This window comes from Lissotriton helveticus, chromosome 5_1 (genome assembly GCF_964261635.1).
Source record: "Lissotriton helveticus chromosome 5_1, aLisHel1.1, whole genome shotgun sequence".
Taxonomy (NCBI): domain Eukaryota; kingdom Metazoa; phylum Chordata; class Amphibia; order Caudata; family Salamandridae; genus Lissotriton; species Lissotriton helveticus.
Genome location: NC_136065.1, coordinates 664,988,576 through 665,012,811, shown reverse-complemented (window position 1 = coordinate 665,012,811; position 24,236 = coordinate 664,988,576). Strand labels below are relative to the sequence as shown.

The 24,236-nt window shown below is 43.9% G+C and overlaps 1 long non-coding RNA gene across 1 annotated transcript in view; it reads right to left on the bottom strand.

The window, feature by feature from the left end:
* Positions 1–508: 508 nt before the first annotated feature.
* LOC144753334 (uncharacterized) overlaps positions 509–24,236 on the bottom strand; it is a 439,488-nt gene continuing 415,760 nt past the window's right edge. The window contains exon 3 of the long non-coding RNA XR_013594300.1: positions 509–562. This is a non-coding gene — a long non-coding RNA (uncharacterized LOC144753334). The remainder of the gene's footprint in view (positions 563–24,236) is intronic.

Here is a 24,236-nt window from a genome sequence, read left to right as displayed (position 1 = left end):
GAGTAGATTTTATATATTTAACTTCAAGGTAATATTTTTGCATAAAACTTAGTTGAAACTATTCATGTTGGACAGCAATAGTGTGGGACCACACCCAACAGAAATACAGTATATTCCTGAAAATATTTCACAAAATCAGGAAAAGGTTATGAATGAAACATCTCTCTGAACGTGGACTTGCCTCACTGATGCACCATTGAACAGTTGCTTACCAGAAATCATCATTACTCCGAGTCCAAGTCCTCCCCAATGCAGTCCTTACCTGCGAGTGTTTATCTCCATCCTGCAGATCCCGTTCCCTAGCTGATTTCCAAACAAATCCTCCCAATATGGCTGCAATTGCCAATCATCAATAGGAAAAGGGAGGAACCATTACATTAAATCCTGTACATGTACAAGCATATGAAGAGATTTCCACATTTTTATATAATCAATACCACTGGGCAGGAGGGTGAGAAAAACTGGACTGTATCAGGGAACACTTCCATTCAGAGTAATGAAGATTACCTGTAAGTAACTGGGCCATTACCTTCTTGTCCATCTTCCCCACTACAGTCCTTACCTGTGAGAGAATACCCAAGCAGAATGGAAATGATTATAGAAATCCCAACAAATACAGCAAATGAATGCCAAAATCAATCCTTTATTAAAGTTGAACATTTAAATTATGAGTCTGATAGACCACATAATACACAATCTCCAAAATAAGTAGAAACCCCCTCTCCCAACTGAACACTGTAATGAGAAAGGAAAATATGGGAGGCATTGTGTGTAGCAGCACAGCAAATATCTCACAAAGAGTCTCCCCGAGAAGAAGCCTAAGAGGCCAGCGTTCTGCTAGTGGATGCACCTCAATGACAGATGGAAGAAGAACCTGAAACAATTCATAACACATTATGATGGTAGATTTGATCCATCTTGACAGTTAATATAGATGGACTGGATCCCTTATTTGGCAAAACAAAGGTGGCAAATAATGCATCTATGACACATTGTTTGACGGCCTTCTCACATTCGTCTTCTTTTTTCAGCAGACTTTGCGATATCTCATCCTCTTTGCCAAAATGAAGAAGGCTCGGTAACAAAAGAGCTCTGGGCTGAAGACTTAATTTTCATGAAAAGATCTCCAACTGCCAAGACAGGCATCCACAACAGGTAACTGGCAGCAACTGAACATCCACTAATTCAAACTCTAAAAACAATTGATTATAATCGAACGATGCATGAGTAGCAAGAGGTAGAACAAGGTAGAGAAGCACCTCGCACTACCATGCAATAATACTTATATGGAAACAAGTAAAACACTGGCAGCTTAAAAACTTACAATAAATATGCTTAAATTATAACATCTTAAGAAAATACCACAATATACTTTACAAAAAGGAGCTGTGCTAGCCAAATATATTGAAACGCCCCCATGCAAATCCAAGGTAGGAAGTACCTCCTCCTCAGTCGAGGAGGGTTCTGGAAAAAAACACTGGAAAAATGATCCTGGGAACATAAAAAAGGATGGGACTTTTGGCGAAAAATTAGGGCGGGACGCAACACCACTTTGCTTGGGAAAAATATAATAAAAGGGAAAAACGAAAGCAAAGCACCTATTTCCCTCACTCTTCGTCCTGAGCAAACAGCCACTAGAAACACCACGTTTTGTGTTAAAAGTTTGAGATCAACTGACTCTAATGGTTCAAAAGGAGGAAAAGAAAGAACTCGTAAAACTAAAAGCAGGAGCGGCGCTAGGGCATGGGTTGCTGCCCAAGACCTCACGCTCAGCCCACCAACATGGGGCCTCGCAAAAGTGTTCCCCTTGTCCTAGGCCTCGCACCTATGGTGCAACACTGCGAGGCCCAGGGAAGGGACTCCTCTCTCCTGTGAGGAATAGGAGAAGAGGCTCACCTACCCTGTGCCTCCCAGGACTGGACCATGGCTGCTAAAACCCAGGGAGAGGCCACTTTTCTCCTGGAACTTACAGCCCCGCATGTAGCTGTGAGGCCAATCTGCATTTGCCAGATTTTGCCCGCAATTGGGGATGCTGTCCACTTCCCGCTCAAATGCCTATTATCATGCATTTTGACACCTGGCAGTCTTAACCTTTAGAAAAGACAAGAAACTCGCACTCTTTCAGATGCCGATGAGCTGTGAAAGAGACACTTGTCAGTGGCAGACAGGGGGGGGCCTTGCAGCAGAGGAGGGGTCATGCACCATGCATGGTCTGAAGCACCTTCCATTATTTAGATGCAAATATAATTGAATGAGTATATGAAACCCATTTTTTTCTGCAGTTTTTATATAGTGCAAACTCAGGCGAAAGGTATTGGAGTGCTTTACGTGAATACCAATTTTTACACATGGACGTATTCATTTTATTAGGTACAGAGAAATTAAGGGATTTGTGAGAATCACAGGATGTTGAGACAAGGACAAGACTCGAGCCTGATTCCTCAGTTCCAAAGTCGGCAGTTCTGACTTAACACCACATCTTCTCCCCTCCTCTACCCATGCTACCTATCCAAGGAGTAATCTCTTAATGACTATTTCTTACATGAAGCCTGTTTCAAAGTGTTACCATATTGTCTAATTAGTAGATGAAGCACAGGGAGAAAATTATTTTGCCCAATAGCAAACAGCTGGTTAAATTAGTAAACCCAGGACTGCAGTGCATTCCTACCTGGGGCAAATGCTATATATTTACCGCTGTACTGCATTTAGTTGACTATACCATGTGACTGGGCACCTCTCATCTCCAAGGTAATATCCAGTCCATTTAAGAAATCACAACTACTGGTAGTTTTGTACCTTGAATCAAAATGATCCCAATCTTGCCAAAAAGGGAGCAGCAGAGCAATAAATTTAGAAAAGTGATTGCCCAAGATCATTCAATGGGAGGCCGGGATTAAAAACCGCTCCTCCTGGTTCAACATTACCAACTAGTACACCAGACCACAACTGGGGTGCCAATGATTCTGATGGCAAGGCAAATTGCCACTTTGTTATGGGCCCTGCCCATCTTTAGAACACAGTGTTTATTTCCATCATAAAGCTGAGATTAAATCTAAAATAACTATGGCTAATGTGTACCCAATGGACCTTGCCCTGTAGCAGAGGGTACTTACTGGACTTTATGTGTGGCAGATATTTACCACTGGTGTTTCAAAGCTTAAGACTATTTCATTTCATTTGTTTACCAGAGTTTATTTTCTAAACTTGTCGCTCACAAATTGCAATAGCGAGCAGTCAAGGCTTACTCCAGGAAGTGGTAATGGGATTAGAACTCAAAGATAGTTTGAAGAGTAATCAAGCTTGATAAAGTCAATCTCCAGCTGAGTTATCTTTTAACATGGTCTGCTTTAGAGGGTGAGTTTTAGAATAAAACCCCAAAAATCCACTATGTGACTCATAGTTCCCCTGTTCCCCAATACACATTTCTGATGCCTCTGCAAGCGCAATGTGTCTCCAAAGGCACAAATTGTCCTGTGAGGTGATAATGGAACATTTACCAGCTTAATTGACCCTCACAGCGATAGCTGGGGACTAAGACTGTGAGGCCCAGGTAAGGGGACTCTCCTCTTCTGGGCCTTGCAGCACCAGACCATGGATGTGATGCCTAGGGCAGTAGGCCACATCCCATGGCCCTTGCAGAACTAGACCATAGCTGAATGGCTAAGGGGATGGGCCCACCCTCCCTGGGTCTTGAAGCTCTGAATCATTGCTAGGTGGTCCAGGGGAGGGAAAACCCTTCCCCTGGACTTGCAGTGCTACCCTATTGCTGCAAGACCCATGGAAGAGGGTTCCCGTATTCTGGGTCCCCTCGCCTAGAAATCGCATCACTCGATGTGAGGCCTAAGAGGTACCCGGCACCTTGCAGCTATGGTGCAGCACTGAAAGGCCTTACAGAGGGCCCCTCTCCCTGCACCTCACAACCATGATTCAGTGATCTTAGGCCCATGTGTCTCTCTTTATTATCTCAATGCCACTCCACGACTAAGAGGCCCAGGAGAGGGGGTGCCTCACGTGAGCCCAGAGCCCTGGGCCCAGTTAAATGTGTCTCACAGTGCTATTCCATGGCCCTGTGCATGGGTCCCTGATTGGGCATAGCAATCGGTAGTGCAGCAGGTGCAGTGGCACCAGGCTCAGGGGTATTAAGAACCCAATATTCCCATATTATGTCTTACTGTACTATGCAGCCAGTGGACGAGGGTGAGGGGACCCTTTTACTTTGCATCATGGCACCATTGCTGCGCTACTTTCCTCTCTTTCATGGGCCTCAATGCCATGTTCCAAAGCTGTGAGGCCTGTAAGAGGCCCTCTCTCCTCTGGGCCTCACAGGCATAGTTGAACACTCAGGGGAGGAGGCACACCCTGTAAGCTTAGCAGCACTGGAACATTGCTATGAGGCACATGGGTCCCCTTTCAGGGGTGTAGTTAACAATAGTGCAGCAGGTACAGTGGCACCAGAGCTCAAGGATGTTAGGCACCCAATGCACGTAATTAAGGCTGTGTTTTACTGTCTGGCATCATTTTCTTACATCAGGACACATGGCAACATTACTATGCCATTGGTACACCTCACAGCCATGGTCCAGTACTGAGGGGCCCAAGGGTCCGAGTGTGCTACGCTGGACTTTGCAGCACAGATTCATGGATTCCTGTCCAGGGCAAGAGGCACCCTCTGAAGGGTATAGCTATAAATAGTGTAGGAAGTGCAAAGGGTGCATGGTTTGTGGGGTTATGTGTCCCATGCACCCAAATTATGGCTGATATTTGCTGTCCAGTTAAGGACCAAAGAGTAGTGGGGAGGAACCATTTACCTTGCTTAAACCAGGGCCCATGGCAGCATTGCTACATAACTGGCCCCACTCTACTGCGCCTCGCAGCCGCAATCCAGTTCTCTGAGGCCCAAGAGAGTCCTTCTCTCCCCTGGACCTCATGGCTTTGGTCCAGTGCTCTGAGACTTGTTCTTCATTTTAGATGTTTGACCTGCGTTGTGCAGCCAGCTCCTGTTGGTGCCAACTGTTTTGCTTGCCTGATATAGGCAAGCCGGAATCAATAGGGAGTGCAAAACAAATAGTTTAGCTGGCAAGGCTGGAGCAGCCCAAACCAGTAGAATATCATAGCATAGACTCTAGGAACCAACCACTTTGCAGAGCTGGCTGGCATTTGCTAACATGCCAACTGGGAGGCAAGCCGTGAACTACAGGACTAGTATAATATATTTCCATGTAGAAGAACTTTAAAATATATATACTTATTTTATTAGTTTCAATATTTATGTTTTTATTGTTTTAATGATATCCGCACCAAGAAAGTTGCTTCTTGCAAAGCCACTCAACAATAGTCAATTGATAGCACTTCCACTGATGTCATTTCCTGTGATTTCATACTGTATGCAAATTAGAAGGGCCCCACACATTCCCTTTCTGCCCGGGCCCCAAAAGACCGGCACAGCAAGGGGGAACCGGGGAATGCACAGGGCGTTGCAGGAAGTTAAAGGGGACGCTGCTACAGTAACCTCAGCCCTGAATGCCTAAATTGCTGCGCAGTAATCACGAATAGTGGAGACCACAAGGCCCATCCTGAAACCATCCTGCGGGAAATCTAAAATCCGAACTGAATCACACACAGAGTTCTGTAAGCCCTTTTCTAGGCACCATTTTTAGAAATTCTGCCAGTGTCGATTGTATGACTTTCATATTGAAGGTCTACGAGACTGTTGAATAGCCTTTATTATTCTGATGAACAGCCGTTGTTAATAGGAATTCGTGTTCAACAGCCAAACCTCCAGATTCAACTGACTGAGACATAAGATAGATAACAGAGGATGCCTCAGCAGGGAAGGTTAGAGAGGAAATATCAATAGAGGAACCACAGTCATTGCCATCAACACAGGAAACCAAGGCCTCTACACACAATTCAAGGCTACCAACAGAACCTGAACTTGGCCTTTGCAAATCTTCTGTAACACCCAAGGAATCAAAGGAATTGGTAGGGAACAATACAGAAGACCCATTCGGCCTCTTCACAGAGATAGCATTTATCACACACACAGCCCTGGTTGGAACAAGGGAACAGAACTGATGGAGGAGAGTATTGTCTTTAGTTGTGCATTGGTCTAACCATGGCTGACCGAACCTGCCACAATTCTGATGAAAACCTGTGTGTGAAAGAAAAAGGGCTACAGAGGAGGGGAACTTCCTGTTGAGTTGTTCTGCAGGTCCAATCTCTCTCCCAGAAGATAAACTGCTCTCAGAGACTGGAGATTTGATGCTGTCCAAACACAATTCACCCTGGAAAGGTGATAGAGGGAAAGACCCTCCCCCCAGTGGTTAAGATATGCGACCACCACTTGATTTTCTAACTGAATTCATACTGAATGGTGCCTAATTTGGGGACGAAAAGCTAGCAGCCCTGCTTTGACAGCAGCCAACTCGCCTTAACTTGGATGAGGACCAAGCCTCTTGGCATGCCCACCTGCTCAGCACTGTACAGAACCCCAATCCACACCCCAACTTGCTGGCATCTGTTGCTATTGTCATTGGGAACAACTAACTCAACTGAAGACACCTGGCAAGAGATTCTGGTTTGAGAAATCACTGGAGATCCAATTAAATCGGAGGTGTGATTGGTACTAAGGCTTCATATTTCCAATACAGAGATTTCCAGTGGGGCAAATACATGATGTACCAAGAGACACAGATGGAGGCAACACCAGGGAACTATGGCCAGAGCTGAAACCATATCCCCCTGTGTCCGCAACCACAATCTTACCGAGGCCTAAGGTCGCTGATACCACGAGCGAGAAAAACTTCCCCCCTGTCAATGTGGAAAAGGGCCAGATGAACTCGAGATGTAGAACTGGCTGAAGATTGGACTTATGGGGTTGCGTGCGCTACTGGGGTGTAAGCGCATCCCTGTGGTGGGCACTCTTATATGGACCTGTGTGTTGTCACAACACAGTGGTTCCAGAAAAAGTCAGATTCAAACTTTTGGAGATTTTTCAAAGTTTTAATTCGAATTTTTATAGATGTATTTCATATTAACTTCATATGAATGGGTTAACAGGTGTAGATGTCTTCATTCAACATTAACAGAAAGCTCCAATGCATTTCGGACAGATGTCCTTTCTCAAGGAGCACTGCAACAAAGGATATACAAAAAACGCAATAAATGTTGCATCTTATTACTATAATGAGTCAATGAAATCAAATAACTGCACTCGGTGGTTTAAAACCGTGAGGACAACCTCATGCACCCATATCCGGAAATAACTTTGGTAAAGTGCAGGCGTAGTAATCCAAGCTTGAAGGAAAGAACGTGAGATACCAGAACCCTGAACAGTGGCTAACGTGCGAATAATAACCGTGTTTAAAACATTAGCCGGCGGAAAGTGACAGAATGTGCTGAATGGCGGGATTCCCAACGCGGAGCGGGTGTCATGCAAAGTAGATCAGTCGAGTAAAATCAGAAGCGGCTAACGAAGAGCATGCGACCAAGAGACACAGTTAAGCGGTGAAATTAACACAGGCATGACTTACTTAGTGAAGCATAGTTGAAGCGCAAAAGGCTCCAATGCAGGCAATGACTGTCTTCGCAGGGTGTGTGTGGAGTTATGGCAGATAGATAACAAAGTGGTGGAAAGAGAAGAGGGGTTAGGGTGAAAGGAGTAGAAGGAGTGCAAAACGTGGCCATCTTAGAGTGGTGAATAATGGAACATAGGTGAAGTTGGAATGAGAAATACGGGTGTGCAGTTTATACAAAGCATACAGCAAAAACAGGAATAGGTGCATCAACAGATGCCCAAGTGGACATTCATAGGTAACAACTTAGTTCTGTACGGTCATTAAGACCAAAAGGTTTTTGGGATTGCAATCTGTACATCCATGATGTTTCACGTTGTAGGAGGGTTTTGTTGTTGTCTCTCCCTTCAATTTTGGGGACAATTTCCAACACTAGATATTTAAGTTGTGCCACACTGTGGTTTTCTTCATTGAAGTGGATAGCGATGTTGGATTTGATGTTTTTCGTTCGAATATTCGACTTGTGTTCATTAAGTCTGGTTTTGATTTTCCGACTGGTTTTTCCCACGTAGGTTTTGCCACATGGGCACTTTAGCAGGTAGATCAAATTGGCGGAATCACAAGTAGCGTCGACATTGAGCTTAATCTTGAAGCCTCTCATTGGGTGACTAATAAAGTTGCCTTTGATCACATTATTGCAGTTACTGCAATGGTGGCATGGTCGTGTGCCCGTGTGTTGTGTAGAAATTGATTGACTATCGTTTTTCGAGAGAAGCTCCTTGAAGTTCATAGGTCTAGTGTAGGCAAAAATTGGGGGATCTTTAAATAGTTCACCGAAATCTGGTTCAGAAGATAGTATGCGCCAGTGTTTCAAAATAATCCTCTTGTATTTGCTACTAGAGGTGGAGTACCTCGAGACTAATACCATTCTGTCTTGGTTGGTTCTCGGTTTGTTCTGCAAAGCTGCTGTGCGTTGGATGATTGCGGTACGATCAATCGCTTCCTTCAAGATTGTTTCTGGGTAATCTCTTTCTCGAAATCTAGATGCCATAGATAGAATTTGGTTAGTTCTGGTGTCGGGGTCTGACACAATCCTGGTGATCCTTAACATCTGACTAAAAGGTAAATGTCTTTTGAGGGAATTCTGATGGAAGCTGCTAAAGAGCAGAGCATTGTTGCGGTCGGTGCTCTTACGAAAGAGGTCTGTCTGTATTCCCTGGGGGGTGATTTTGATAAGAACATCCAGAAATGCGATTTCATTGTGGTTTAGATTCCAGGTGAAGTCAATTCGATCATCTTTGGAATTGAGTTCAGTAAGAGCTGATTCTAGGCTCTCCTCGGTGTTTTTCCAAATGAAAAGTAGATCGTCGATATAACGAACATAAAATTTAAGATTGTCCGTCCAGATGTTGTTTTGGTAGATGAAGTTGTTTTCAAAATTCCCCATGTACAGGTTAGCGTAGGTCGGCGCTGCACAATTGCCCATGGCCATCCCGGACAATTGCAGGTACCATTTCTCCTCGAATTCAAAGTAACTATGATATAAGGTGTATATCATTAATTCCAGGATGAAAGGTTTCAAAGAATCATCAATGTTGGATTGGAGTAAGGCTTGCTCTACGGCATCAATCCCTCCTTCGTGAGGGATGGAGGTGTACAAGCTTCTCACATCCGCTGTACACAGAATGAGTTTCTCATTTTCAAAAAGTTGGAGATTAGACAATTTGTTAAGTAGTTCCGTAGTATCCTTGATGTGGCTAGGTAAATTCGAGACCATGGGCTGAAGGTAACGGTCAATGAGTTTGCCGGTCGGTTCATGTATGGAACCTCTGGTGGATACGATTGGACGGAACGGGGGGTCCGTCAGGTTTTTGTGGATTTTAGGTAGCATGGTGATTGATGGGCTGCGGGGATGTTCTGTTGTGAGGTATTTTCTCGTTCTGTCATCAATGATGCCATCGGTGGTGGCCTTTTCAATAATAAGGAGGAGCTCCTTTTTAAACTCACTGGTTGGGTTTCCATCAAGGGCTAGATAGACATTGGGGTCCATGACATGTTCCCTGGTCCGTTGGTTGTATATTTCAGTGTTCAAGATGACAAGGGCGCCTCCCTTGTCGGCTTTAATGCATTTGATGGCTGGGTTTCTAGCAATGTTCTTTAAGGTGTCCATGTCTTTGTTCGTGATGTTCTTCTGTTTTTTTTTTTCGGAAGTTCAGTTTGGAGATGTCCTGTTTGACCAGGGTCTCGAATGTGTCTATGCTTTTATGACTGACAGGTGGCATAAAAGTGCTTAACAGTCGTAGGCCTCTAAGCTGATCAGGTTTAGAGTCCGTGACAGGTTCTACAATGTTTTCAAAAAAATATCTCAATCTCAACTTTCTCGTGAGTTTGAACGTGCTTACGTCCAATTCCAGTAGGTTGGTGTTGCTGGTCGGTACAAAAGATAATCCTTTTTGTAAGATTCTAGTTTCATGTTGCGTCAAGTGGACGTCAGAGATGTTGATAACTAGCGATTTCTCCTGGTTTTCTTGGTGTCCTTCAGTGGTTGTTGGGTACCTGAGTTGGTTTTTGCCTGCCCTTTTGCCCCGTCTGGGTCTGCGGTTTTGTCTGGGCCTACTTCTAAAAAAGGCTCCGAGGTGGTTAAGTCAACATGACTAGTAGAAGGGGTTCCATCAGATGGAGATGCTGAAGTTGGTGTTTCAGTTGGAGTTCTCCTGGGTGGACGTTTGGTGCTATCACTCTCAGAGGACGAGGTATCAGTGTTGGGGTTATAAGGTTTGTTCCTACGACGTTGGGCGTAAATGTCCGCCCATGTATAAACTTCTCCCAGTTTATAGTCCAGGGTATCCCGGCGAAATTTACGTAGTTTGCGTTCGTTAATTTCTTTCGTGTGTTTGTCTAATTGAGCTTGAATTTCTTCAAGTGTCGCGGTAAGCTCCTCTGGTGTAACTAAATCCTCGAGTTCCTTTTCAATGGTGGTGATTTCGTGAGATAGCTCAGTTAGGATTCCTGATAGTTCCTCCACTATTAATAGAATGAGGTCCAGACTGCACTTATTCAGGATGGCGTTCCATCGTTCAATGAATGTTTTCGAATTTTTACAAAGTGACGGTTTTAACGCAATCCGTAGGCCACGGGGAATGCGGAGCACCTTGTGATATTTTATTAAGGTGTTGGCGTGTAGTTTTTGGTTGACGCGGCGTCTTGAAAGATAAAGAAGTTATTTGATGCACTGTTCCTTGGTTTTGTTGGATGCGGTTTGGGTGAGATCTTCATTGATAAGAGCGTATATTCTCTCTGTTGCGTCTGTATCGAAAGCTAAGGTTTCAGCTCGAGCTTCAGTGGATTTTGAAATTTCTTCGTACTGCATTCTGATTGGGTGCGTGCTGCCTGCTTGGAGAACAGAAGGAGAGAATAACGAAAGCAGTGTAAGCACGGCGCACAGCTGTGGTTGAGATTGAAAATTTGTTAGAAGCTGGAAAGAGGTTAATCGATTTAAGGTGCTCCTTACAGGTGACGTAACTGTTCAGATGCGTCCAATGGGATTATGGGGTTGCGTGCGCTACTGGGGTGTAAGCGCATCCCTGTGGTGGGCACATTGTCTAATCTCCAACTTTTTGAAAATGAGAAACTCATTCTGTGTACAGCGGATGTGAGAAGCTTGTACACCTCCATCCCCCACGAAGGAGGGATTGATGCCGTAGAGCAAGCCTTACTCCAATCCAACATTGATGATTCTTTGAAACCTTTCCTCCTGGAATTAATGATATACACCTTATATCATAGTTACTTTGAATTCGAGGAGAAATGGTACCTGCAATTGTCCGGGATGGCCATGGGCAATTGTGCAGCGCCGACCTACGCTAACCTGTACATGGGGAATTTTGAAAACAACTTCATCTACCAAAACAACATCTGGACGGACAATCTTAAATGTTATGTTCGTTATATCGACGATCTACTTTTCATTTGGAAAAACACTGAGGAGAGCCTAGAATCAGCTCTTACTGAACTCAATTCCAAAGATGATCGAATTGACTTCACCTGGAATCTAAACCACAATGAAATCGCATTTCTGGATGTTCTTATCAAAATCACCCCCCAGGGAATACAGACAGACCTCTTTCGTAAGAGCACCGACCGCAACAATGCTCTGCTCTTTAGCAGCTTCCATCAGAATTCCCTCAAAAGACATTTACCTTTTAGTCAGATGTTAAGGATCACCAGGATTGTGTCAGACCCCGACACCAGAACTAACCAAATTCTATCTATGGCATCTAGATTTCGAGAAAGAGATTACCCAGAAACAATCTTGAAGGAAGCGATTGATCGTACCGCAATCATCCAACGCACAGCAGCTTTGCAGAACAAACCGAGAACCAACCAAGACAGAATGGTATTAGTCTCGAGGTACTCCACCTCTAGTAGCAAATACAAGAGGATTATTTTGAAACACTGGCGCATACTATCTTCTGAACCAGATTTCGGTGAACTATTTAAAGATCCCCCAATTTTTGCCTACACTAGACCTATGAACTTCAAGGAGCTTCTCTCGAAAAACGATAGTCAATCAATTTCTACACAACACACGGGCACACGACCATGCCACCATTGCAGTAACTGCAATAATGTGATCAAAGGCAACTTTATTAGTCACCCAATGAGAGGCTTCAAGATTAAGCTCAATGTCGACGCTACTTGTGATTCCGCCAATTTTATCTACCTGCTAAAGTGCCCATGTGGCAAAACCTACGTGGGAAAAACCAGTCGGAAAATCAAAACCAGACTTAATGAACACAAGTCGAATATTCGAACGAAAAACATCAAATCCAACATCGCTATCCACTTCAATGAAGCAAACCACAGTGTGGCACAACTTAAATATCTAGTGTTGGAAATTGTCCCCAAAATTGAAGGGAGAGACAACAACAAAACCCTCCTACAACGTGAAACATCATGGATGTACAGATTGCAATCCCAAAAACCTTTTGGTCTTAATGACCGTACAGAACTAAGTTGTTACCTATGAATGCCCACTTGGGCATCTGTTGATGCACCTATTCCTGTTTTTGCTGTATGCTTTGTATAAACTGCACACCCGTATTTCTCATTCCAACTTCACCTATGTTCCATTATTCACCACTCTAAGATGGCCACGTTTTGCACTCCTTCTACTCCTTTCACCCTAACCCCTCTTCTCTTTCCACCACGTTGTTATCTATCTGCCATAACTCCGCACACACCCTGCGAAGACAGTCATTGCCTGCATTGGAGCCTTTTGCGCTTCAACTATGCTTCACTAAGTAAGTCATGCCTGTGTTAATTTCACCGCTTAACTGTGTCTCTTGGTCGCATGCTCTTCGTTAGCCGCTTCTGATTTTACTCGACTGATCTACTTTGCATGACACCCGCTCCGCGTTGGGAATCCCGCCATTCAGCACATTCTGTCACTTTCCGCCGGCTAATGTTTTAAACACGGTTATTATTCGCACGTTAGCCACTGTTCAGGGTTCTGGTATCTCACGTTCTTTCCTTCACGCTTGGATTACTACGCCTGCACTTTACCAAAGTTATTTCCGGATATGGGTGCATGAGGTTGTCCTCACGGTTTTAAACCACCGAGTGCAGTTATTTGATTTCATTGACTCATTATAGTAATAAGATGCAACATTTATTGCGTTTTTTGTATATCCTTTGTTGCAGTGCTCCTTGAGAAAGGACATCTGTCCGAAATGCATTGGAGCTTTCTGTTAATGTTGAATGAAGACATCTACACCTGTTAACCCATTCATATGAAGTTAATATGAAATACATCTATAAAAATTCGAATTAAAACTTTGAAAAATCTCCAAAAGTTTGAATCTGACTTTTTCTGGAACCACTGTGTTGTGACAACACACAGGTCCATATAAGAGTGCCCACCACAGGGATGCGCTTACACCCCAGTAGCGCACGCAACCCCATAATCCCATTGGACGCATCTGAACAGTTACGTCACCTGTAAGGAGCACCTTAAATCGATTAACCTCTTTCCAGCTTCTAACAAATTTTCAATCTCAACCACAGCTGTGCGCCGTGCTTACACTGCTTTCTTGAAGATTGGACTTCTCAACATTGATTGGAAATGAGTAATCCTGAAGAAGAGTGCACAATTCACTGCCATCATGTTCCACCTTAGAGGACAAAGGAGATCTGATTTATCAGTCATCAAGATACGGATTAACTTAGATACCTTGAGAGTGTAAAATACCCACCAAAGGATCCACGATCCTTGTAAAAACCATTGGGCCCAATGTTAATTCAAACGTAAGGGCCAAGTATTGAAAATGTTGACAACCAACAGTAAACTGAAGAAACCTCTGGTGAGCTGGGAAAATTGGCAGATGGATGTATGCATCTTTGAAATCCAGTGATTCCTAGAAATCTCCATCTCAGTAATGAAAAAAAACTTTGTTGTGTTGTCATTTTGAAGGAGCGATGCTCAAGAACCTTGTTGAGTGCTTCTAGATCTAGATATTGGTCAAAAAGGGCCTGAGGGTTCTTGTGCCACAGACAGGATGGAGTAATAACCCATGCCCTGCTCCTGAAGTGGCACTGGACCGATTACCAATTTTTTTAACAGGGTTTGGGCTCCTTCCAAGAGTGCCTGGTGCCATCTCACATCTCTAGGAAGAGTGGTTGGCTGAAAATGGTTTGGCTGTAGATTTGCGAGTTCCAGTTGATAACCTTCTGATACCAAAATTGACGACCCATTGGTATGACACAGTCTGAGTCCAGATACCTTTGAAGAAAGTCAGGCGACCCTAAACTGGCCTCTGGCTATGACTGTCATGCCTTTGAGGTATTGGGAGTAACAGGAACTCCTCCAGGATTCTTGCACCGGGATTTTTCAGGATTCGGGGTCCCCGGCCATGACCCCTGCCTCGAAAGGGCTGCGATCCTCCTTTTCCTGAAGTGACAGGAAAAACTCTCTTGTAAGCAAATCCCTTGCCCATAGAATAAGATTTAAGTGGAGCCACCATTTTTTTACTTTCAGCAGTCTTTCTTATCATGTTCTCTAAATGCTGACCTAAAAAGAGAACACCCATCCAATGGCATTTTCATCGGAATTGTTTTCTGAGATGAATCAACTATCCAATTTTGCATCCACAGATGCAGCTGCAGAAGCCCAGAGATTATCAAATGATAAGTCAGAAAGCAAATAGACCTGCAGTTCCATCATACTTCAAAGGGCTGAACAATCTGTATCCTCTGACATTTGCTTAGTCAACTGGTGAAAGTCCTTGATAAGAGACAGGACAGTACAGGTGGTATGCATGATAACCCTGAATGAACAAATAGGTGTAGCATGTGACTAATGGCTCCCTCCACCTTCTTATCAGTTGGATCTGCTAGAGCAGCTGGCCCCATATTGCCCTGAGAAGACAGACCTGCCATGAGATTATCAACTTTAACAACCACTGAAATTCATCAGTAAACTTATCCAGTAACATTTGGCTAAGAAACGAGGAAAAGATGATTTGCCTACATATCTCCATTCATGACTCAAGACACGCCTAATAACAGCATGCATGGACAGTGACTTCGGTTCACGGTGCATATACTGTGAAAAAATGTCCTCCTCTCCAATTGCAGCATCGGGCACCAGAAGGCCAATGTTCTCTCATGAATGTAACAGTAATTCAGAGAATGTGAATGCCAGAATAAACCTGCCCCCCTTCTGCTCCTCATCATCCTCACCATCTTGAACAGGATTCAAAGAGTCCTGAATACAAGACATTTTGGCAGGGGAGGGCCTTCTCCAGCCCTAAAGGTAGCTTCCACAGCATGCTCTATCCTTAGCTGAATAGAAACCATTGAAGGAGGGGCAGATGAGGGCCCTGGAAAATCTCTGCTGTCGCCTCTTCCATAACGAGATGGAAAACAGGATAAGAATCAGGCATGTTCAATGCAATGGAACTGACAGAAAACTTACTGTATTTCGGCCGGTTTCATAGCAACATTAATCCTTGCGGGATTTTGCTCGGACGCACCATCTTGAATTGGGTAGAAATAACCGTATTGGGCCCAAAATAGATCATAAAACTAAAACGCGCTCAGCAAGCAACAGAAAAACCACTGTCTTTGAAGCTGAGGACTAAAAAGAACAGTCCATATTCCGCCCGACTGCAAAATTGCTATGGCAGTTACGGTCAGGCAGAAACTCCGAGCATAGGCTGGAATTCAATCATGCCTGCTGATGCAAGGCAGTACTGAACAAACAATCCTGTAAGGGCTGCTATAGCAAGCCCTACAAATAAAAACATATTATAACTCTGTGATACATAAAACAAATAAAAAACTCACTTACCTGACATTAGTTAAAGTGTTCAGGACACAGAAAGAAAATAACAGGAATTAATGTAATGGTTCCTCCCTTTTACTACTGCCTGACGAGTGGTGTCAAACATATTGGGAGAATACTTTTGGATGTCAACTAGGGAACGGGTCCTGCAGAACAGAGATGAAATCTCGCAAAAGTAGCGGGAAAATGGACTAGGTACTAGGAGGTAATGTGCAATGGTTAAACTCCATTTAGCATCAATGTGTTACAAGAAGCAGCAGCTGATGAACGTGATAATTAACACTGTTTACAAACAAGGCTAAGCATAATAATATTCTCTGTATAGAGTGCAATAATTTTCTCTGCAACACTGAAAAATATTGGACCATAATGATAACAAAAACTGGAAAAGTATGGGTGGAAATTTACTACTCCGTCTGTGTGTACTTTTCTGTAATTTTTCAAATTCACAAACGTTTAACCTGAAGTATGCCCTGGCACAGGTTTCCTACTTCTGTGAACATCATGTGACTTTTTAAAAAGTTTCCAATTCCATCAGTGCAGTGTTCTCCCTCTCTTGCAGGAGGTCCACATTCGGAAGATAGACCCCACTGTGTAAGCAAACACTCATGTTGAAGTTTGGGAATGCCGACTGTAGTAGTAGGATCTGTTTTCATGGATACACCCACTTTTTTCCCGGTGTCAGTGTGTTTTTGACCTAGTCGGCTTGGATATTTCTAATCAGGACCCCAGCAACTGTGCTCTCTCCCCTAAATTGGTTTTGGTAAGTACTTTGGAACCTCCACAATTAGCTACTGGTGTACCCTTATAAGTCACTAGTAAATGGTACTAAGGTTACCAGGGCATAGGTACACCAGGGGTCTCCCATGGGCTGCAGCATGTATTGTGCCACCAATGGGAGTCCACTTAATCTGTGACTACAGGCCTGCCATTGCATATTTTGTAAGTTGGTGATTGCACCTCTCACGGCAGATATGTTTCCTTATATCTGAGGTCACTGCACTTAAAGCCTATAAGTCACTCCTATGGCAGGCTCTTCAGTCCTGAGGGCAGAGTGCTTGGTTACAAGTGTGAGGGTGTCCCTGCATGAGCAGGATATGCCTACAAACCCCGGAGTCGATTATCTAGGCTTTGTAAGTGCGGTCAGCCATTTTAAAACATATAGTGGACATCAGTCATTACGAAATGTCTAACTCTATAATGGTTGCACCATTCATGGTCATGTTTAGTATCAAACATATTGGAAACAATGCCTAACAGTGTTGGAAGTATGATCCCATGTACCAGGGGACCCCTTAGAGGACCCCACCGTACTCCCTATCAGCCTTTTAGGGTCTGCCAGCAAGCTAGTTCTGCTGCCGAGCACAGACACGATTCTGCCCTCCGGCTGCTGAGCAAAGCTTGAGCAGGGGGAAGGTAGAACAATAGGCTTCCTGTCATAGGGTGGTGCGACCACCTCCCAGACAGGACTTGGTGTATTGGGCTGGGGTGAGGATGCTTGCCAGCGCCATCAGACTGCTTTGAAGGGCACAAATTGTACCCTTCTTGCATACTTCAGTTTAAGCCAGTTGAGGAACCCTTGGTTCCCGCTCTGACACAAAACTGGACAAAAGACAGGGAGTATCCTTCCATCTGTCCAGCCCCTCATCTGGGAAAAACCTCAGAGTCATCCCAAACGTTTCCTTAGTGTATTTAAGGGCTCCCCTGTGGGTGGGCCCTCAGATTCATCGTCGGACCAGACTCAACCCTGAAACTATGTCTCTCTTCAATCGTCTAGTCCAGTGGTTCTCAAACTTTTTTGACCTGTGGCTCCCTTGACCTAATTGGCAGTTGGCCGTGGCTCCCCACCAATTTTTTTACCGGTGGGGGTATGTAAGCCCGACATCGGGAGTACTTCCAGTTTTCTCCCTAAAATTAATTGGGATGAAGGAATGTAAATAGACAAACTACAAGCCCAAGAATGCACTATTAACAACTATAAAAAAAAGAGCCAAAGGGCAGCTATATGTGTGCCTGTTCTGTGCATTAAAGGAAGCTTGCATTGGTGCAACCTCTGCTGTATCTGTTTTATGACAAAACAACAGTAGAGGAAGTGTAGAGGTAATGATAGAAACACCCTCCTTACTGGACTCTTTTAAACAACAAGATTCTATCAATGTGCTATGGTGAATAAGTTAGTGATGATAGCCTATCTACTAAGTGAAGAAATAGGCTCTCTCTTGAGATGACAAGACGAGGGCACTATGTGCTTTTAAAATACCCCTCACACACTAAGAACCCCTTAGTGTCATGCTTCATCATGGGGGTCTTCCCGTCCCTCTACTGGGCGGGGCGTGCTACGACCTACGAGCTACGTGGGAGCACTAGTTTATGTGACGATAGGCTATGTGTGGTGCAATGTGGGTGATATCAGTGAAGTGTAGGGACCTATATATGTGAATGCAAAATTAAAAATTCCCTGGCTAGTAGAAAAAAACAATTTATAAGCTTCTCTAACTGGGAACGTTAAAAAGGGTTTTTTTGTTGGTAGAGCAAATAGCTTGCTACCTGGTCAACATGTTTCGTAAGCAGTCCCCTGCTACTTACTCATCAGGACCTCTGATGGTCCCTACAGAAAAAAGGATATACTCAATTCTGAATACTAAAGGGTATGCCTAAAGTCCTATAACTCAGTAGCAAAAATCAGCTACCTAGTTAGGCTTCTGGGCTTGAGTGGGCCCAAATGGAAGCGTAGAAAAAACTGACCTATTGTGGTCTCTATAAAGGAATGGAAGAAAAAGGAAGACAAACAAGAAACATGTAAATTCAATGCTACCCGAGTCTTTGCACATAGTTTACAGCGTCTACTTAATACGAGGAAACCATTGTCATTGCGTGTCCTATTTCGACATAAGCCTTGATGTTAAGGTAGTCGTACTCATGATGGCAAACTTTGTCATACGTTTGTTTTAACCACATAGGTATGTGGGTAGGTTCATCACAAAGCGCACACACATGTCTCAATGCATCCGATTCATACACCTAACTTAAGAATGGAAATAATGCTTTAACCGATAGTTGCGATGTAATGGCTCAGAAATATAAAAATGTTAAAAAGAATGGTACAAGGAAAATCGTTTTATATCTTATAGAAAGCCAATTTGTATAGAAACGCGATTTTTTGCGTGTAACTGAATAACATAAGTATACATACTGGTAAGACACATCTAGCGTGCCTCATGAGCTGGCAACCGAAGGGTTCTCCATGCGGTATACTGAAAAGAGAAACCGCATCCTTCTGTCATTTTTCGACCTGCGCACGTTACATTGCCTTAGTACTGTACGTGACCAAGGTTTAAAGACTCGTGGTCAGAGTCTATTACTTACGTTACCTTTTTTCGGAGCAATGCCTTAATCCTACCCTTGTGCCACTCCGAGGAATAAGGTGGTCGTGTTTTTTGCCGTCTTTTAACCGGATCTAGAAACTGTAATGTCATCCGCAACTCGTATCACCGGTAAAGACTAGAGCGCTCACCCAACATGGCCGCCGTGAGTGGCTTTGCAGTGTGAAAAGAAAGTGATAGTGCATTCTTTCTTCTATGTTCTCGACAGATCTCGACATGATGAAATTAATATTGTACTCAATTACAATGATAATAGGGACAGAAATTCTCAATATTCTTGATGTTCTCAATTAATTGTCAATTGTGGGGAAGGCCAAAGTTATTCTCTACGCCTAAGTCGGGGAAAACTCATTGACATTTACCATACTGGGAGAATGCGGTTCCTACACGTACTGTAAATTTTGCTAGAGATTATTCAGTTGCATAGGTGAAATAGTGAATAGAACAAAGTCATTAATGCCGCATAGGTTTCTTAAAAGACTCATTAGCGTGTCTAATATGGGGAGAGGATAATTCTTAAACAATTTGTATGGTCTGTAGGTATTCCTTCATTTTTGTAATGGGGAGGCCAATGTTATTCACTGCGCATGTGTATCTGAAAAAACAATTTCATGGCAAGAAGGGTGGTTACTACATGTGCTGTAGTCTCTGTACAAATTGGCTTTCTATAAGATATAAAACGATTTTCCTTGTACCATTCTTTTTAACATTTTTATATTTCTGAGCCATTACATCGCAACTATCGGTTAAAGCATTTTTTCCATTCTTAGGTTAGGTGTATGAATCGGATGCATTGAGACATGTGTGTGCGCTTTGTGATGAACCTACCCACATACCTATGTGGTTAAAACAAACGTATGACAAAGTTTGCCATCATGAGTACGACTACCTTAACGTCAAGGCTTATGTCGAAATAGGACACGCAATGACAATGGTTTCCTCGTATTAAGTAGACGCTGTAAACTATGTGCAAAGACTCGGGTAGCATTGAATTTACATTTTTCTTGTTTGTCTTCCTTTTTCTCCCATTCCTTTACAGAGACCACAATAGGTCAGTTTTTTCTACGCTTCCATTTGGGCCCACTCAAGCCCAGAAGCCTAACTAGGTAGCTGATTTTTGCTACTGAGTTATAGGACTTTAGGCATACCCTTTAGTATTCAGAATTGAGTATACCCTTTTTTTCTGTAGGGACCATCAGAGGTCCTGATGAGTAAGTAGCAGGGGACTGCTTACGAAACATGTTGACCAGGTAGCAAGCTATTTGCTCTACCAACAAAAAAACCCCTTTTTAACGTTCCCAGTTAGAGAAGCTAATAAATTGTTTTTTCTACTAGTCAGGGAATTGTTAATTTTGCATTCACATATATAGGTCCCTACACTTCACTGATATCACCCACATTGCACCACACATAGCCTATCGTCACATAAACTAGTGCTCCCACGTAGCTCGTAGGTCGTAGCACGCCCCGCCCCGTAGAGGGACGGGAAGACCCCCATGAGGAAGCATGACACTAAGGGGTTCTTAGTGTGTGAGGGGTATTTTAAAAGCACATAGTGCCCTCGTCTTGTCATCTCAAGAGAGAGCCTATTTCTTCACTTAGTAGATAGACTATCATCACTAACTTATTCACCATAGCACATTGGTAGAATCTTGTTGTTTAAAAGTATCTGTTTTATGGTCAGTTAATGACGATTTGTGAAACGTTCACTTATGAAAAAGCCTGCTAAAAGCATGTTCTATTGATTCCCTCATCCATTTAGTTCTTCTCCTGCTTTGCTTCACTTCCCCGTTTGATTCTTTCACACTTTGTTTTACCCAGTGTATTCCTTCTTCCACCTTCTGCTTGCCCTAGTTTTCTCAGACAAAGTCTTGGTGTCACCTTTAGTTTCCTGTATGTCTCATCCCTCTGCCGCACTCCTCTTCCCAGAAATAAAACACATGTGGCCCAGTATGGGGTGATTTACCAACCTCTCTGATGTCCAGTTTGCTGCAGTCTGAGCTGAACTTATACCAGCGCTGCAATGTCTCATCCAAGGTAGAAAGGAAGCGCTAGCTAGTGTAAGAAATAGAGTAGTACTAGTTCCAGATATGGTACTGATACTCATTTAATTTGGGAGGCCTCTTGTACCATACCTGCACCAAGAAGGTTTTGCAGTATAAGACTGCCACAAGAGAACTGCTACTTTTTGCAACTATTTTAATATAAATGAATGTGCATGCAATATGTTAATCTTTTATGCTGCATGGCTAACAAGAAAGATCAATAACTATATATTGACATGAGCAGCACAATCTCTCTGAATAATGTATTGAGCAACACAGCTAATCAGAGTAAACAGCTTCAAGCATCACAGAGTTTTGAGATATAAAATAGAGATTTGAAGTTTAGCTTTCCTTAAGCAATGAAGAGGGAATAGAAAATAATTTTCTTTGACTGAAGATTTGCATAGAGGAACAGTCTCGTTTTGGACCTGGTGACTGCAGTCTCCTATTGTCACTAATATGGAGAAATACACGGAGTGAAGAATGAAAAACTGACCGGTTATTTCAGTTTTATTACATGCTTCCTGTCTGGCCTTGGCAGAGGATCAGACTGGGGCTGGGCAATAAATCATGGCTGCAATACGTCCCCCTATTTCCACAGCGAGTTTGCCCACTGGAATTGCTGGCTTATGAAATCCAGTGCTCGTTGCTTCACATGAACAAAGTGCGAGAACAACAGCCAGCATAAATAACGAAAGTGCTGAGTAAAGTTGTATCTGTATCAGTTTTTGAAATCTCTGTCTTCACTGGAAATGTCACGAGTCTGTGTTTATCTCCCCACATAACTCTCGTTCCCCAGGAAGCTTTACTGCACCAGAAATGTCATACATATGTACCTGTTTGCCTTATTTGTTCTGCGAGCCGCCCTGTTCATTAAGAATGCTGTCCTGTATGGCGAGACTGCAGACCACTGCACATTGTCAAACAGTCACCGTTTATTTTTTCCCTTTAAACTCGACATGTCAAAATAAATGGCGTCACTGACAGAGGAGTGTCACTGTCAGCCCTCTTACCAACTTGTAGTGAAGAGGGTCCCCATAGGCGCGGCAGAACACGGGCAGGAATAACGCTGTGAATGCTGAAGCTACGTGAAAGCACGTACGCGCGTTTGGTGGCAGTGCACTCCTGGGCTAAACCACGTTCCCAGATTATGAGGAGGCATTTGTAACTCCACGCTGTTTTTTGCTGTGACTGGAATAAGCTTCACTTGCAGCTTTCAGGCTGAAAGGTAGGGTGTAAAAAGATGCACACTTTTTACAAGCCCACATTCTCAACAGCATGATTCCAAGCTTCCTCAGCACACGGCCTTGTGGTATCTTTCCCACATTGTGCGCGGCGCCCCTGGCTGCTACTAACGGCGCACTGGGGCGCCGCGGCGCACAGTTTGGGAACCACAGGTCTAGACACTTAGACTTTGTTGAACATCAGCTGGAAACGAGACAGCACCTAGGAATGATTCCTGCTTCTCCTGGTCTCGCTATTCTTCAAGTCTTTTGCATCATCTGTATCTGTGCTTCATCTACTTTTACAAAAGACCTGTGGGCATCAAGGTGCCCTGAAGAAATCTCCCTTGGAGTGAAGGAGTCACTCCCCTGCATCTGCAGGTACCAAAACGAAGCTGACCGGTCTGCTACTCCTGGCGCCCCACGAGAATCTGGAGGTTCAGCAACACAGGTGGTGGCTGTGTGGCTCCCTAGAGGCCTGACCTGTCTTCCCTGCAATTTCGAGGACAGTGTCCCTCGTCGGGGATGCAGGGAACGAACCCATGAGCGCCACATTGACTTGCACTTGCTAAGACTTGTTGGCTCTGCACTCCTGAGATCTTGGGCTACACGAAGCTCCTGTCTCCAGCACCTCACTTCCAGAAGAACAGAGTCCTGCCTGCATCTTCTGCATCGTGGGCTTCCGACTTTGGTGAGCTGCTTGAGGTCCTCATGTGACTTCTGTGCCTTTGGCCTGTGGGTCCTCCTGAGGGGCTTTTCCTGCTTCAGTGGGCTCCCCTGCTTGCTCAGGGCTGCCCTGACTCTCCTGTATTTGGTGAGTTCCTTGGACCTTACTGGTCCCAATGTTTGCTCCTTTTCGTTCTCCAAACCAGTTGTGCCTACCAAGGCTTGTGGGTGCCTTGGTAGACACTGACCACCTAGACACTGACATCTCACTTAGGACAGCTTGTGCATGGCTCCTGATCTTCCTCCACATTGCCTGATCCTCACAGCTGCAGCAACAAGGTCACCATTGTCTCTTATGAACCTCTAGACATCGGTGGCCATTGTGTTTCTGTGCATCCTAATCACCTCAGAGTGGCACAGACTCTGTACACTCTGCTTTCAGGTTCTTCACTTCAAGAATCCACCCTTGGATTCCACAGGACGTCTTCTCAGTCTTCTCTAGAGGCATCTTTGTTGAAGTCTCTCCTTGTTGTCTATGGCAGGTTCCAACGTCACTTCACCCCTACGTAACTGGCTCTCCTGGTGCAGGTAATCTGGTTCCTATCCTTCCTGGAGTATCCATGGGTGGGGTGGCTCTCCAACCTTCTGTCTTCCAAAGGGTTTCTTAGAAGACGGAAGGTTGTAGAGCTGCAACCGAAACTTCTCCATTGACTTCCATCAGGCATGCAGCTGTGATTCCACTCTGCAAACAGCCTCTGTGGGGTTCCTGGGTACTTGTCTTGGGTGGTTCCTTGTGTCCTCAGCTCCTTTGAGTGTTCCTGTCCAAGTACCGTTCTCCTTTGCAGTTCGCATTTCCCTTTTCCAATAATTGGTTTGGTTTCCACCTGGAGATCAGTATATATTTGTGCAACTTACCTGATTACTGCGAAGTATTCTTGTGTATTGTGTTGATATTTCTGGGTGATATATCAATGTGTTACTGATTGTGTTGTAGACTTATTTTTATAAAAACACTGTGTGGTTCTTTTTCATTTAATTTACACTATTGATTAAAGTTTCTA